General features: G+C 36.7%; 1 pseudogene; it reads right to left on the reverse strand.

The window, feature by feature from the left end:
• Nucleotides 1-14,839: 14,839 nt before the first annotated feature.
• The window catches only part of LOC112605962, a 37,170-nt pseudogene continuing 33,657 nt past the window's right edge, over nucleotides 14,840-18,352 (reverse strand).

Consider the following 18,352-nt stretch of genomic DNA (forward strand, 5'->3'; position numbering starts at 1 on the left):
TAAGTAACAGCTAGCAGACAATTTCAGAATTGAAGGAGAGCATAGATCTTAAGGACACTATGGAGAAAAATCTTAGCCTCACGAAAGTGGAATAGGAGCAAAGGTTGCCACTGTTCAGCTATTTTTGTTGAAATATAAGCTTCCAGAAATGTGGGACTGGCATTACATGCCCCAGGGCCAACTCTTCCTAGAAAATGTTGTTTCTTCTTTAGGCCATCAATATATGTTTTACACAGCTTTGGGTTTTATGAATAGTACTTTTTTTTTTCTTTTTTTCTTTTTTTTTTTTTTTTGAAACGGAGTCTTGCTCCGTCGCCCAGGCTGGAGTGCAGTGGCGCAATCTCGGTTCACTGCAAGCTCCGCTTCCCGGGTTCCCGCCATTCTCCTGCCTTAGCCTCCCGAGTAGCTGGGACTACAGGTGCCCGCCACCACGCCCAGCTAATTTTTTTGTGTTTTTAGTAGAGACGGGGTTTCACCGTGTTAGCCAGGATGGTCTCGATCTCCTGACCTAGTGATCTGCCCGCCTCGGCCTCCCAAAGTGCTGGGATTACAGACTTGAGCCACTGTGCCCGGCCTATGAGTAGTAAATATTTTTTAAAGCATTATTTGGGTACTCTCTAGAAGTTGCCAACTTTTATTTTGCCAAATCAGGATGTTGAAAACACCAGCTGCAATCACCATCATTTCATAAAAGAAAAGACGTTTTAAAACACACAAAGGAGAGAATTTCATAATAAAGGACAGGCACTTTAAATTGAATACATTTAGTGTTGTGAAAAATTCAATTATGTCTGTATTTTCTACATAACAATCCAATAATGTTCTTTAAATTGATTTAAAAACACTCAGACTTCATCTGGGGCATATATCAGTCCCTCTGTTGGAGTTTGGGACTCAGTCGTGTATTTATGCCTGGGACTTTCGTCTGAAACCCTCTCCTAGGGCAACAGAAGAGGGAGAGAAATGACATGCTATACTACTAAAATTATTCTTGTTTTGCAAGTTATTAAATTAAAGCACTTCAGAAATGTTGAAAAAAGCCTTGTAGAATTCAGTTTAATAAAATTATACAGTCTTAATGATCAGAGCTTAAATGAAGACGCCTTGTTCATGTGTTTCTCACTACTGCTGACTTCATACAGTCTTTCTAGGAATGCTGCAGACTCTGTGGTTATTTGAACTTTGGTTTTCCACTTTTGATGTTCTGAAGTGGTTAATTGTGAGCTTTAGCCATGAAGCCTGATGTTCAAACATTGCTTTTCTGAGGATGGATGGGGAGAAGGGACAGATATGAGTTTTAAAATTATTTTAGAGTTTCAGATATTATCTGAAAATTTTATAAATAATTTTATTTGAATTAAATCCTAAGTCTAGTTTAGGTTTGAATAATATAGATACGTGTTTCCTGTGGTTAATACCACTTTTTGAGAAAAGCATGACATATACTTTTGTACACTGAGTTACTGAAAGACCCTTGGAAATGGGATGTTGTAGACAATTGAGTTTTAAAAAGTTCTAAAGTTATATGGGAGAATGGTCCATGGTTTGGAAATTTCTTCTTTGAAAATATATAGCTTAAACTACTTAAATAGGATAGCACACACCCAAATTTCTGCAGAATTAAATTAGATATTATTTATTTGATAGAAAATTTATGATTAAGAATTCATTGTTTTACTTAATTCATTTTTATTGAGGATTCTAGTTTGTGTTGAGTATTGTTGTAAACATTAGGAATCTAGCAAGGACTTAGATGTATCCCTGCCCTCATAGAGTTAATGTTCTAATGAGCAAGCTAGACAATACATAAGTAAATAAAGAATTGTCATATTAAACAGAAAGATGTTGTGGTAAAGACAAATGATGGTCGGTGCTGAGGAGGAGAAGGGCTACTTTAAAATGGATGGTTATTGCAGGTGCCTTGATTAGGTGACAGTGTAGTCCAGGAACATGGGAAGAAGGCTGTAGGAGGCACAGAGAACAATGGCCTTGTGGTAGCAAATAACTTAGTTTATTCTTGGAACTATCAGAAAATCAACTTGGATGAAGCATGGTGAGCTACGAAAGGGGACACGCTAGGCTCTAATAGGGCCCTAGTAAGTGTTTGCTTAGTGAATGAGTAAATAGATGAGTGAAAGATTTTTACAGTCTTAATTCTGGCCAGTCCTTATTGCACGTAAAGAGTAATGAGGAATCAGGGATAGATATCATTGAGGGTGATGGGCCAACTGGTCAACTCAGAGACTCTAGAGCAGCATCTCAGTTGGGTGCCTAAATTTTAGGCCTCATGCTATGGGCCCAGAGTTTGATTTCAGTATATCAACAGTGGTCTAATCCCTTGAGGAGGAACTTATTCCAACCAAACACACAGGGACTGATGTATTAATTCAGAATGCTGATCAATTTACATTGAGATCTTCTTTTCTAATGACCAAATACCATATTAATTTATGATGTAGGGAGTGTTCCTTTTTCCAGCATGAGGGCACTGACAAATTGAATTAGTAACCAGAAGCCCACTCAGTAAATTTAGAAGAGGATCAAGATCTTTGGGAGTTCTTTGTGTGGGTGAAGTTGATGCTGGATGAAATATCCTTGCTCCGCAATGAAGAATAATATTACAAGTTCCTGTATTTTTTTTGTATGTCATTTTTTTCTGATTATAAAATAACAGGCGAATACCTTAGAAAATAACAATTCTGTACAGAGAAGACCATTGTTAATATTTGTAGTTCTCTACATCAAGATCATGAAGATAATCTAGATAAACTTTTATTTGCTTTTTATTTTAGTTTTGCTTTTCACTTTTTGGTTTTAATACCTCTGAAGTCCACATTTGGAGATTATGTGAGGTAAGGATCCAACTTAATATTTTCCAGGGAGTATACCAATGTTCCTATCACCATTTCCAAAGTATTTATCCTTTGTCCACTGGCTTGTGACACAACCTCTATCATACACCAGGTTTTCAAATGGGTCTCTTTCTCAGCTTTTAAATTCTATTCCATTAGTCTTTGCTCATATGCAACTGTTTTTCTTATTGTGATTTAGTACTGTGTCTTAATTTTTTTGTAATACCTTTTAGTTGGATGGTAATTATCCTGGGTTTTCTATGTGGATTATCAGGTCAGCTTCAAATAATGAACACCCTCTCTTCTTCCAATTGTTTTAACCTGTTTCTTTTTCTTGTCTTATATTTGCCAGAATGTCATATAGTATATTGAACAGTAGCTATGGTGGTGGCATTTTTATCTTGTTTGCCTTAAAAAGAAATACAACAAAGTTTCTCCATTAATTATGATGTTTGCTATAGGGCATTGATAGATAGCCTTCAAAAAGTTAAGAAAGTTGTTTTCTTTCTAGCCTTCAAGGTTAAAAAGTTTTTAAAAATCTTAATTGAATGTGAACTTTATCAAATGCCTTTCTTAAGTCTATTGAGATAATCATGTATTTTCTTTAATATATTCTTGTGGTGAAATATGTTAATAGGTTTTCTGATATTAAATTATCTTTGCATTTCTAGAATAAAACCTAATAAGTATTATTAGGGTTATTTTTTTCAAACACCTGAATGGATTCTGTTAGCTGAGATTTTATTGAGTGGATTTCCTTCTATGTTTGCTAGTGAAATTGGCCTATAATTTCCTTTGCTGTTCTCATCTGATAGTTTTAAGGATTGTGCCAAACTGAAAAATGAATTGGGCAGTTTCCACAATTTTTCTAGTTTTGGCTAAAATGCTCTGTTTCAGTTCAGTGGGACACCCTGTAAGATCATTGGGCAACATTATTTCAATTTTTCATGGTTGTCTATTCAAGTTTCCTATTTTATGTTATGCTAATTTTATTGGTAATATAATTTTTCATTCTATTTATTATAGGTTTAAAAAATATTTGGCTCTAGGCATTTTATAATAAAACTGCTTTTAAAGTCTTTATTATAGCTATAATTTGTTCCCTTATTTAAGTATATTTTGTTTGCTTGCATTCTATTGTTATTTTGTTGAATTGTTTTTCCTGAGGTTATCAGCAATAGTCTTTTTCTAGAAGAAGCTTCTGATAGTATTAACCTTTTTTTTTTTCTATGCCATTCCATTATTTTTTCTTGGGTTCTACCTTTTATTATTTTCTTTCTTTTAATTTTGTTGGGTGTACTCTCTTTGTCTCTTGCTTATGTCTAGAGTTGTGCTTAGTTATTTTTCAGCTTTTCCTATTTTCTGATACGTGTGTTGAGAACCAATTAATTTCCATTTAACAAACTTGTCCTAATGAGCTTACACATAGAGCACTGTCTCCACCAAGTTGAGGATAAACCTTCTTTTCAGGCACATGATAAAGAATTATTACAAATATTAGAAAATTGGAATCATTCAGAGAATGTTATAAGAACAATGTGATTAAGCTATGACTCAACAATTAAAGAGTAATTTGAAAAATTTTATATGGTTTCAAATAAAATTCAGGTCACAAAACAATTTAAATAGAAATTAGAAAATGTTTTAAACTGAAGGATCATGAAAATGCTACAGATAAAAACTTTTAGGGTACAGCTAAACAGGATTTTGAGGGAAAATTATAGCTATAAATCCTATATTAGGAAGGAATAAAAGTGAAGAGAATGTTAAAGTTATGAGCAAAAATTAATGAAATAGAAAATGAATATTCAGTAGAGAGTGTTTCAATAGCAAGTAAACTTAAAGGAATAATAATACTGAAACTTTTGGCAAGATGGCTCAAGGAAAAAGAAGACATATAACCAGTATCAGGAATGAGCAAGACTCAAGTGCTGCAAACAGAGAAAAGATAAGAAAATAATGTGAACAACACATGACATCAGGCTACAGTATGACAACCATTTCATACCTATTCTGATGTCAAAAATCAAAGGTCTGACAGTGCCAAGAGTTGGAGAGGATGTGAATCAGCCATATCACTTAAAGTTTGTTGGTGGGAATGTACATTGATGCTGCCATTTTATGAGACAGTTTGGCATGATCTTTTTTTTTTTTTTTATACTTTGTGTTCTAGGGTACATGTGCACAACATGCAGGTTTGTTACATATGTATACATGTGCTGTGTTGGTATGCTGCACCCATTAACTCATCATGTACGTTAGGTATATCTTCTAATGCTATCCCTCCCACTTCCCCCACCCCACAACAGGCCCCGGTGTGTGATGTTCCCCTTCCTGTGTCCAAGCGACCTCATTGTTCAATTCCCACCTATGAGTGAGAACATGCGGTGTTCGGTTTTCTGTTCTTGTGATAGTTTGCTGAGAATGATGGTTTCCAGCTGCATCCACGTCCCTACAAAGGACATGAACTCATCCTTTTTTATGGCTGCATAGTATTCCAAGGTATATATGCCACATTTTTAAAATCCAGTCTGTCATTGATGGACATTTGGGTTGATTCCAAGTCTTTGCTATTGTGAATAGTGCCACAATAAACATACATGTGCATGTGTCTTTATAGCAGCCTGATTTATAATCCTTTGGATATATACCCAGTAATGGGATGGCTGGGTCACATGGTATTTCTAGTTCTAGATCCTTGAGGAATTACCACACTGTTTTCCACAGTGGTTGAACTAGTTTACAGTCCCACCAACAGTGTAAAAGTGTTCCCATTTCTCCACATCCTCTCCAGCACCTGTTGTTTCCTGACTTTTTAATGATTGCCATTCTAACTGGTGTGAGATGGTATCTCAGTTTGGCATGATCTTAATAGTTAACCATTTGTATACTCATCTGCCAAGCATGTCCACCTCTAGGTTCAGGAGAAACTTGAAAATATATGCTAGGAGAAATGTACAAAAAGTTCATAGCAGCATTATTTGATAAAGTAGAAGCCTAGAAATGATCCAGATGCCCATGGAGAGGGGAACGGATAAAGCACATTCTCAAGTGAATATTATATGGCTACAAAATGATTGAACAACATCTATATTCAAAAATTCTACTACATAAAATTGAGTGAAATAATTAAGTTCCAAAAGGTTAAATATGCTTAATATTCAAAGTGCAACTTAAATTCAGCCACATACTCTTCAGGAATATATCTATACCTGTATGCATATCTATTTATAGAGAGACGTATAGATATATCACGAGTGATTATAAGATTCAGGAAATATTTTGAGTGTGGGAGGTGGGGGATGGGATGGAGGGAAGATCACTTAGCTGTATAAAAATGTCAGTTTTCTAGTTCCTATATTGGGTTCACAGTGTTTATTATTAAAAAAATAAAAGATGCACTTTGGGAGGCCGAGACGGGCGGATCACGAGGTCAGGAGATCAAGGCTAACACGGTGAAACCCCGTCTCTACTAAAAATACAAAAAATTAGCCGGGCGTGGTGGCGGGCGCCTGTAGTCCCAGCTACTCAGGAGGCTGAGGCAGGAGAATGGCGTGAACCCGGGAGGCGGAGCTTGCAGTGAGCTGAGATCCGGCCACTGTACTCCAGCCTGGGTGACAGCGAGACTCCGTCTCAAAAAAAAAATAAAAAAAAATAAAATAAATAAAATAAAAGATGGCTTGTATGAACCAATGATTGGAGTGTTATAAAGCAAGGATTTTGAGGCCGGGCATAGTGGCTCATGCCTGTAATCTCAGCACTTTGGGAGGCCGCGTCGGGCAGATCACTTGAGGTCAGGAGTTTGAGACCAGCCTGGCCAACATGGCGAAACCCTGTCTCTAGTAAAAATACAAAAATTATCTGGGTATGGCGGTGTGTGCCTGTAATCCCAGCTACTTGGGAGGCTGAGGTAGGAGAATCGCTTGAACCCAGGAGGGGGAGGTAGCACTCAGCCGTGATTGGGCCACTGCATTCCAGCCTGAGAGACAGAGTGAGACTCCATCTCAAAAAAAAAAAAGGACTTTGAACTCAATAAATATTAAAACATCAAGTTAACATATTAACATTCTAAGGGAGAAAAATCGTATGATCATCTTCATAGATGCAGGAAATCATTTGTTAGATGTCACCATCCATTCATGACTAAAGGGAAAAGCAAACAAATTAGGAATTCAAGGCAATTTACTTAAACCTGGCAAGGGGTATCTACAGACAATACTGCAGACATCAAACATCATTCTTAATGGTGCAAGTTCATAGCATTCCCAAGACTGAGGAACTTGTCAAGGATGCCTACTACTAATTCTGTTGTTCATCATACTGGAGCTAGCCCACATAGTCAATAAAGAAATTAAAGATGTTAGGACTGGGGCAAGTAATAAAATTCCTCAATAGATGATTTGATTATCTACGTGGAACATCCAAAAGAACTGTACATATATTTACTTTTTTTTTTTTTTGTCTCAGACAGGGTCTTGCGCTGTTGCCCAGGCTGGAGTGCAGTGGCACAAACATGGCCTCACTACAGCCTCCATCTCTTGGGCTCAAGCGATCCTCCTGCCTCAGCCTCCAGAGTACCTGGAACCACAGGCACAACACTATGCTTGACAAATTTTTTAATTTTTTGTAGAGGTGGGGTCTGGCCTTGTTTCCCAGACTGAAAATATGTTTTAGAAATAAGAATTTGGCAAGTTAGTTGGATATGAAAATCACCACTGACCATCCTCAACCTACAATGGTTTGACTTAGTTTTTTGACATTATAATGGGTTTATTGTAGTATTAAATGCATTTTTGACTCATGATATTTTCATATTACTTTAGGTTTATCAGGACATAACCCCATTGTAATTCAATTGTATGTAATCTGCATACAAAAATCAGTTGCATTTTAATATACCAACAGATATCAGTTAAAAATGAAAATTAAAAAATATACCATTTACAATAGCATAGAAAAATATGAAATACATAGGAATGAATTTTAAAAGCTATACACACATGTTCACATGAGCACATAGCATAATGGAAATGACTATAAATTCAATTGCATTAATATGAAGAATTTCTTTTCTCTAAATCTACCATAAAGACACAAGTCACAAACTAGGTGAAGATAATTGCAAATCATATAATTGACAAAAACTCATACCCAATATACAAAAATATTTCCTACAAGAAAACAAAAAAAGAAATCCAATAGACAAATGAAGAAAGCATGAGAACAAGTAGTACTTCATAAAAGAGAAACTTGAATGTCCAATAAACAGGAAAAAAATGTTCACTTCATTATTAATCAGGAAATTAATATTAAACTGCAATAAGAAATTGTTATATTCCAACCACATTGGCAAATATAAAGTGTGATCATACCTGGGGTTAAGAATGTGAGTCTTAAGCACTTACTGGTGAGAATGTAAATTGGTTCAACTACTTTGGAGACTCACGTGACATTACTTAGTAAATTTAAATGTGTGTTCATCCTAAGATCCAGTGGTTCTACTTCTAGATATTTAAAGTAGAGAAAATCTTACACGTATGCACAAGAAGACAAGTGTGAGGATATTCATAACAGCCCTAAAATGAAAATAACTCCAGTATTTATCATCAGTACAATTCATAATTAATTGTGTTTATATGATACTGCAATAAAAAGATCTGCAGCTACGTGCAGCAACATGGATGACTTTTACAGACAATCATGCAAAATAAGCAGGCTACAAAAGAATAATACTATATGATTTCATTTAAATAAAATTAAAAGACCAGACAAAGCTAAGCAATGTATTTTTAGGGTGTACATAAATGGAATGATCATGAAGGAAGGGCATCAAAATCAGGATAGTGGCTTACCTTCGTCAGGGAGGAAGGTTATGTGATTGGAGAAGCGCTTCACAGGAAGTGTCTAAGGTTTGGCAATATTTCCTTCATACTAAAAGTGTGTTTACCCATGTGTTTTCTTTATTATCTTTATCCTTTAAAATACACGTGTTTTATTTCCATAGTTATCTATTTTACAATAAAAATACAATTACATAGTCCCAGTTACTTGGGAAGCTGAAGCAGGAGGATCATTTGAACGCTGGAATTCAAGGCCAGCCTGGGCAATATAGGAAGACCCTGTCCCTAAAAAATGAATAAAAAATAAATTTAAAACTGTCAATGTGATAATGTATGAAGAACTTAACAACTGCATGGCGCATAGAAAATACTCAATAAATGTTTATTATTTATTGTTTTGTTATTAATATCAAAATGTTTCCCTGTACATCTAGTTATAGCTGCAGCCCATAAATTTTTCAGGTAATGCTTTTATTTAGCTTGAAGTCTTTAACAAATTTCCCTCATGCTTTAAAACAAGTATTATTTAGTAGACTATTTTAGTTTTCAGGCATATAGGATTGTTCAATTGATCTCTCTCTTTGTCTTATAATAGTGCTACATTAGACTCAGAAGATGTAGTCTGTATGAAGGTAATTTTCCTGACAGTTATTGAATAAATTTATTTGTAGCTTGAAAAAAGAAAAGGTACTTAGATGAATTTGTTGAAATTCTGCAGTGAAAATAATTTTGTTATTGCAATCCTGTAACTCTCTACTCTTCCTTTCTCTATTACAGTCTTGATTTTACTATCTCTATTTTTGAACACCCAAGCCTTCTTAGTATTGTAACCATAATGCTATTACAGAATAGACTATGATTTTGTGTTTATATGTAGTGTTTAGTATTAATTTATACCACCACCAGCAGTGTAAGAGTGTGCCCATTTCCTTTTCCCCTGGTGAGCAGCATTGGATAATGTTTAAAAATAATTTTTGGCAATTTGATATATTTTTTTCTGTTACATTTATTCCTTTACTTGTTAACTTCAGAGAGAAGTTAACATGTAGAGAGAGAGAATCCAATTTTCATTCTATATGAATTATTTATGTCCTTTACTAATTTTCTATTGTGAGAGTAGTGTTTTTGTTTTGTTTTGTTTTTTTTTTCAAAAATTAATTTGTAAAACCAGTTTATATATTTAGGATGGTATCATTCCTTGTTGCAGTTTTCTTCTCCCCAGTTTGGAACTGGCTTTAAAATTTCAACTTATTCTTTTTTTACCTATCATCTTTTCTTCCTCTTCTTCAGGAGCAAATATTCCCAGCCTTTTCTTCTTATTTCATGTAGAGCAGTTTAGTCTTCTTTTATTGCAGGGGGAAGATGGTCATTTGGCAGTGATGATGTGGCCCCGATTGCAGAATTGAGTTGGAGGCTGAAGCATGTGAGCTCTGATCCTTGCCAGTTCCGTAAGTCAACAAATAACACATCTCTTTAGACAGCTTCCAGACAACAGATAGCTGTGAAATATAATCTCCCTTATGATACAATAGTGATCCTAAATTTAAGTATGTCAAGCATTTATAACCTTCTGACTCCTTGCAGAATTTTATCTCAAGCGACTTCAATATACTGTGTATACTTTATCAGGCAATCCAAAGGAAAACATCTATCTGTAGTGAAAGCATAACACTGATGTTTGTCAAGGGTCCAAGATTCAGGGATTTAACTTATTAATAAATCTATAAACTGTTAGCATTTTTATATTGTGGTGGTAAAAAATTTGCAGGATTTTTAAAAACATGTTTTAGTTCCTACCAAGAGTTCCTAAGTACATTGTTTTTCTAGTAAAATCCAGTTTGTTCCACATTTTTGACTGAGAAAAGCTAAATCTTTTCTTTTTGGGAAGAAAAGGTCAGTTTTGAAGGAGATCTAGTCCTAAAAATATCAAGGATAGAGGCCTAGGAAATACGTAAGCTAAGCCTCCACAGACTTCCCCACATTCCCCGAACTACTTAAGATGATCCCCAAATAGGACCAACCCTAAATGAGCCCTGGAAATAGGGAAGAAGGCTATCTGTATGCCTCAGTACCAGGGTTTATCTACTTACTGTCACACAGGAGGAGTTACGCCGAAAGGGGACATTGGAACTGGCCTGCAATGTTGCTTTTTCAAAACTTTTGGTGGGTGCAGTGGCTCATGCCTGTAGTCCCAGCCCTTTGGGAGGTGGAGGCAGGCAGATGGCTTGAGTCCAGGGGGTGGAGGCCAGCCTGGGAAACATGGTGAAACCCCATCTCTACAAAAAATACAAACATTTTGCTGGGTGTGGTGGTGTGCGCCTGTAGTCCCAACTACTTGGGAGGCAGAGGTCAGAGGATCACTTGAACTTGGGAGGCAGAGGTTGCAGTGAGCTGAGACTGTGTCACTGCATTCCAGCCTGGGTGAGAGAGAGACACCCTATCTCAAGAAACAAAACAAAACAAAACAAAACAAAACAAAAAAACAGATCCCCAAGAAATAAGTAGAAGAAATTATGGGAGAACCTAATAATACTCCTTCATTTACAGCAAGGCTGGAAGTCCAATCTTTTGGCCTTCCTGGATCACACTGGAAGAAGATTTATCTTGGGCCACACATAAAATACACTAATACTACTGTTATCTGATGAGCTAAAAAAAAAATTGCAAAAAAGTTTCGTTATGTTTTAAGAAAGTTTATAAATTTGTGTTGGGCTGTATTCAACGCCATTCTGGGCCACAGGTTGGACATGTTTGATTTAGAGGGATGAGAGCTAGAGGTGGGGTGAGCTTGGTACAGAAAGTGGGCTCTCTGTGCTAAGAATCTACAGCATCTGAAGCAGTGGGCTGGGAGACCCCAGGGTAAGTATGGCCACATCAAGTAGTAGTCTGTGGCAATGGGACTTCAGACATACCACTGGGTTTTTGCATGGTGCAGTGGCTAGTGGCCCAGAAAGGAGAAAGGGTCACATAATAATTGCCACGGAACACTTATTTAACAAATGCTTATGTAGCCTTTATTACCTCCCAGAGATTGTTTTCAATTATTGCTTCTTAACTTGAGGTGGTTTTGCCCCCCAGGGGACATTTGGAAATGTCTGGAGATATTTTTGTTGGCACAACTGGGAGGAGACTGCTACTGGTATCTAGTAGGTTGGAGACCAAGGATTCTACTGAACATTCTAAAATACACAGGCTAGTCCCCACAACAGATTATCAGTCCCCAAATATAGTGTCAAGATTACAAAACCCTGTTTCAAATATTTAATAAATATTAACTCATTCAATCTTCAAAGCAACCCTTTGAAAGCTGCTCATTTTTCAGGTAAGGAAATGGAGGCAGATAAGTAACTTGCCCAGTGTCATATATCTGATGGAGACTCCAGGCCAAAGGGAAATATGCATGTTCGAAAAATGCAAACGTTCCAGAGAAGAGTGGTTACATTACTACTAGCCTAAATAACATTTAAGGTGAAATGATTTACAGAGAGGATAATTTTTTAACAAAAAGGCATAATTCACAATGAAAATAGTCATAAAACTTTGGACACTAAATGGTATAACCCTGAAATATATAAAACAAAATCTGTTAGAATGTAAGGAGTAATTTATTTTTTTATTTTTTTATTTTTTTTATTTTTATCTTTTTTTTTTTTGAGACAGAGACTCGCTCTGTCGCCCAGGCTGGAGTGCAGTGGCCGGATCTCAGCTCACTGCAAGCTCCGCCTCCCGGGTTTACACCATTCTCCTGCCTCAGCCTCTCGAGTAGCTGGGACTGCAGGCGCCCGCCACCTTACCCGGCTAGTTTTTTGTATTTTTTAGTAGAGACGGGGTTTCATGGGGTTAGCCAGGATGGTCTCGATCTCCTGACCTCGTGATCCGCCCGTCTCGGCCTCCCAAAGTGCTGGGATTACAGGCTTGAGCCACCGCGCCCGGCCGTAAGGAGTAATTTAAATACAGTGCTAGCTTTTTTTTAGAATAGCTGTATTGAAATATAATCAGCATACAATAAACTACACAAATTTGAATTATAAAATTTCATACTTTTTTTTTTTTTTTGAGATGGAGTCTTGCACTGTCACCTGGGCTGGAGTGCAGTGGTGCAATCTAGGCTCACTGCAACCTCCGCCTCCCAGGTTCAAGTGATTCTCTTGCCTCAGCCTCCTGAGTAGCTGGGATTACAGGCATCCCCCACCACGCCCAGCTAATCTTTTGTATTCTTAGTAGAGATGGGATTTCACCATGTTGGCCAGGCTGGTCTCAAACTTCTGACCTCGTGATTTGCCCACCTCAATATATGTCTATGCCTGTGAAATAATGCCATAGTTAACATAATGAACATTTCCACCATTCCAAAAGTTTCCTTGTGCCTGTTTGTAATCCCTCCTTCCACCCCCTTCCTGCCCTTTCTCCAATTCTTAGTCAACCACTGATCTTCTTTCTGTCATTATAGATGAGTTTGCATCTTCTGGTGTTTTATATAAGTGAAATTATACAGCATATACTCTTTGTTTTGTATGTATTCTTTCAGCATATTTATTTTGTGATATCCAAGTTTTTGCAAGTATCAACAGTTCATTCCTTTTTATTGCTAAGGAGCATTTCATTGTATGGATATACAACAATTTGTTTATCGGTTTACCTTTTGATGGACATTTGGGTTGTTTCTATTTTTGGCTATTATGAATAAAGATGCTGTGAACATTCATGAACAAGTCTTTGTATGGACATATGTTTTGCTTCTCTTGGAAGAATACCTACGAATGGAATGGCTGGGTTATATGGTGAGTATGAGTTTAACATTTCAGGAAACTGCTAAACTGTTTACTAAAGTTATTGTTCAATTTTATATTCTCACCAGCTATGTGAGAGAGTTTCTGTTACTCTATATCCTCGCCAACATTTAATATGCTTACTCATTAGGATTTTAGACATTTAAATAGGTGTATAGTGGTGTCTCATTGTATTTTAATTTGCATTTCCCTAATGCAAATGACTGATGATGTTGAGTATCTTTTCATGTATTTATTTGTCATCTGTATATCTTCTTTGGTGAAATGTCTGTTCAGATCTTTTGCTCATTTAAAAAATTGGGTGTGTAATAGGGTTCTCCAGAGAAAAAGAATTGACGTGTGTGTGTGTGTGTGTGTGTGTGTGTGTATACACACAGAGGTACTTGTTTAAGGAATTGGCTCACATTATTGTGGGGGCTGGCAAGTCCAAAATCTGTAGGGCAGGCTGGCCACTGGAGTCCTTGGGAAGAGATGATGCCGTCTCAAGTCCAAAGGCTGGAGGCAGAATTTCTTTTTCTTCGGGCAACCTCCCTGTTTCCTCTTTAGACCAACACCTGACTGGAGAAGGTCTGTCTACATTATGGAGAGTGATCTGCTTTACTCAGAGTCTACTGATTTAAATGTTAATTACATCTAAAAAATACCTTCACAGCAACATCTAGACTACTGGTTAACCAAAAACTGAGTACAATGGCCTAGCCAAGTTAAAACTTGAAAGTTAACCATGACAAGTTGTTTGTTTTCTTACTGAATTTTGGAAGTTTTTATATTCTGGATTCCAGTCCTTTATAAGATTTGTGATTGGCAAATCTTTTCTCCCAGCCTGGGTTGTATTTTCATTCTCTTAACAGTGCCTTTCTAAGAGAATGTCTTAATTTTCATGAAGTTCAATTTATCATTTTTGTCTTTAATAGATCAGGTTTTTGGTGTCATATCCAAGAAATCATTGCCCAGCCAAAGGCATAAAGATTTCATCTTTTTATTCCTCTACAAGTTTTATAGGTTTAGGTTTTACTCTAGGTCTATAATCTATTTTGAGTTAATTTTTGTATATGGTGTGAGGTATTTGAAGTTCACTTTTTGCATATGGGTATTTAGTTCTTCCAGCACCATTTGTTGAAAAACACTAGTAGATTTTTACAGATCAAGTATGCAAAAACACATTTAAGGGTATAAATAATAGAATTAATAATATACCCTCATTTAAAGGCTAAGGATTCTTGAAAGATCTATGGAGCATTTATAAAACTTGACCTTATTAGCCATATATAAACTCTTGATTTGGGCCACATAACACAATAACACTGGAAATTAAGTGTAAACAACAAGAAGCACAGAAAACCCCTGTGTCCTCATCTCATTCTAATACAGTCAAGAAAGCCCGTTTAATCAACGCAGCAGAGCAGCTGCTGCCAATGGTCATTTCCCATTGGTTGGTATTGAACCTTGGGTTATCTCCTCCAAACGTCTTGTCAGTAATTAATGCTAGCCTTGGTAAATGACGTATATGATAATCAGCCTATAGAAAATCTTAGCTAAATTACTGGGGCATGATACCTTTGAGGAAATGTTATGTTTCCTAGGGACCAAATAGAATAAAAGCAAAAAGCAAAAAACCAAGCAACCAATCCCCCTAAAACACCAGAAGTAGTGTATACTTTATCTTACAGGTTTGCCAAAATTAGGAGTAACTCCCACTTTCTGGTCTTAGCATTACTTTGATCCCTTTAATCCCCTATTATTTGGAGAATTCAGGGCATCAAGATAAACCAAAGAGTTTAATAAATTTGATTCCCAATAAAAGATGATGCTAAACAACATTTGGCCTCTAGCCCCATGGCTACTTCTAGCATATACAGAGTTTGTGTGCAAATTGCAAGGAGGCACACCTTCCTCTGGGCTGAAGCAACCTCACATTAGACTTGGAAGACAGAATACATGAAACACATACTGAGCACAAACTGCAGAGTTGTATTTGTTGGCTTGGTCTAGCCCTCTCCCACTGTTTTAATTGTCCTAAAGCAGGAGTGTCTCATCTTTTGACTTCCCTGGGCCGCTTTCAAAGAAGAATTGTTTTGGGCCACACATAAAATACACTAACACTAATATAGCTGATGAGCTAAAAAAAAAAATCGCAAAAAATCTTACAATGTTTTAAGAAAGTTTATGTATTTGTGTTGGGTCACATCCAAGCCATCCTGAGTCTCATGTGGCCCACGTGCTGTGGATTGGACAAGCTTGTTCTAAAGAATGATGAGACTATATCTTAGTCTGTGCAGGCTGCTATAACAAAATAGCATAGACCGGGTGGGTTATAAACAACAGAGATTTATTCCTCACAGTTCTAGAGTCTGGGAAGTCCAAGATTAAGGTGCTGTCAGATTTGGTGTCTGACACGGGCCCACTTCTTGCTGGTCCTCACATAGTGGAAGGAAGAACTAGCTCTCTGTGGTCTCTTTTATAAAAGCACTAATCTCCATCATGAATGTTCTACCTAATGGCAGGCAACTGTTTCAAATGAAGCAAGTGAAGACTTTTCTTGTCTTCTCATGGCAAACATATGCGTTCATGATGTCATCCTATCATAACTGGCTTTCCTTGTTTGGGAAATGAAGTGGGGGTTTGTTTTGTTTTAAATATGTGTTTCTAATAAAAATGCCAGTATAGTCTTCAAAGAGGTTTTTGAGCAAGTGATTTTCAAGTGCAATTTTTTTTCATCCTTCAGTGTTGAAGGATAAAATCTGGGAAAGAGACACATAGGCATTGCTATAACTGAATAATAACAGACAACAATTACAATCTACTCATTTCATCTCTTTCTCTGAGAAAATAAATATTATTAGATGATGAAGGTTGTCAGGATTTTTCTGAGGGTCTCCCCAAATACCACTTTCCCCAAGTCAGTCTTGGGATAGTGATTAAATCAGATTAGATTAGATCAAGCTTATCCAGTTTTCTTGCCTCCTTGCTGAGAAAATTGCTTTTCATTTTTTCAACATTTCCTTTTTGAGAACAAGTTCTTTGCCTCATCTTTGCAACACAAAAGAGTGTTTTTGCCACAATAATCAGTGTGTTAAGGTGATTTCAATCATCTATTTCTATAGAAGAATAAAAACTACCTGTAGTTTCTAAATAACAAATTTCCTTACTTCTAGTCCTCAAGGTTTCCAAAAAATTGGAATTTACTTTTAGCTAGGGCATTCTGTTATAATGGATAAAATGTTGTGATACACTGTGAATTTTTAAAAAACAAATTAAGAAACAGAAAAAGATCTCAATTTTCAAGAATAATATATACAAACACAGAGGTTATAAAACTGAAAAACTTCATTATAGACTATGCTTTGGTTTACAAAGCTATGTTTTGTATTAGGTATACATTTACTTATTGAATTGTTTCATTGGAAGAAATGTTAGAAATTGTTTAGTTTTGTCTTTATCAAAAGCATTTTGGAAATTAGACCTCAATATTTTGGAATCCTTGAGGACTAGAATTGAGGAAATTGCCATTTAAAAACTCTAAAGCAAGGCTGCCTGGTTTTCAATTTCAGTTCTGCTGCAAATTAATTCTGTGACCTTAGACCAGTAAATAACTTTTTCATGGCTCAGTTTCTTTACCTCTAAAATGGGAGTAGCTCAGAGGTTGACAGAATATGCTGATGAGTTAAGTGTGTGTTTGAGTGTTGGGTTGGAAGAGAAGGCTGGGGTGGGGTGGAGGGCAGGAAGGATGGGGGCGAGAGAGAGAGAGAGTTGAATATTCAAGGTTTCCAATAAATTAAAGTGTCCTTTATGAAGTAGAAAAAAATAAAGAAAGATGAAGAGGTCTGGGAAGGATCATCAATTTGCTTTTGCACAGTTAAGTTTCAGTTGTCTAGTAGCCACCGTAAGGAGAGATGTAGAATAGATAGTTGGACATACAAGCTTGGATTTCAGAAGAAAGGTCAGACCTAGAGGTAAAGATTTGGGGGCTATCTGTATGTGAATGGCATTTGACATCATGAGAATGGATGAGGTCAACAAGGGAGTAATTGTAGTTAGAGAAGAGGTCCAAAGGTTGAGCCCCAGGGCACTCTGACATTTAGATGTCTGGCATTTAGGTGTCAGAGAGAGTAGTGACTAGCAAGCAAATGGAAAAGGATCAGCCTATAAGGTAGGAGGAAACCAGGGGAGGTTGGTGTTTAGAAGTCAGTCTTTCTTGATTAATTGAATTAAATGCTGTTGTCAAGTGTATCAAGTAAGACTTACAGCTATCATTGGATTTAGACATTCAGCAGTGATTGATGACTTTGATGAGAGCAGTTCTGGTGAAGGAATGTGGACAAAGCCTGATTGAAATGATTTCGAGAGAGAATGGAAGGAGCAAAATAGGAGCAGCAAGTATAGACATAAAAAAAAGAAGCTTTGCAATAAAGATGAAAAATGGTAATGTCTTTGAAACAATAGGTGACATATATTGAGTACTTACTGTGTGACAGATACCGTTTCAGGTACTTGTATTTTATTTAATGAGGAATAAAGAGTTGAGGCAGTCCTCGTTTTGCATGATAGCAAGGACCATGCAAGCAAAAACTATGCAAAGCAATCTTCATAATCAGTGGGAAGGATTATGATTGTCCTGTGACCTTTAAAAAATTTTTTTTTTTGAGATGGAATCTCGCTCTGTAGCCCAGGCTAGAGCGCAGTTGTGCGATCTCTGCTCACTACAACCTCTGCCTCCTGGGTTCAAGTGATTCTTCTGCCTCAGCCTCTCCAGTCGCTGGGATCACAGGTGTGTGTCACCATGCCCGGCTAAGTTTTGTATTTTTGGTAGAGACGGGGTTTTGCCATGTTGGCCAGGCTGGTCTTGAACTCCTGCCCTCGTGATCTGCCC

The sequence above is a fragment of the Theropithecus gelada genome, chromosome 14 (assembly GCF_003255815.1).
Source record: "Theropithecus gelada isolate Dixy chromosome 14, Tgel_1.0, whole genome shotgun sequence".
Classification (NCBI taxonomy): Eukaryota; Metazoa; Chordata; class Mammalia; order Primates; family Cercopithecidae; genus Theropithecus; species Theropithecus gelada.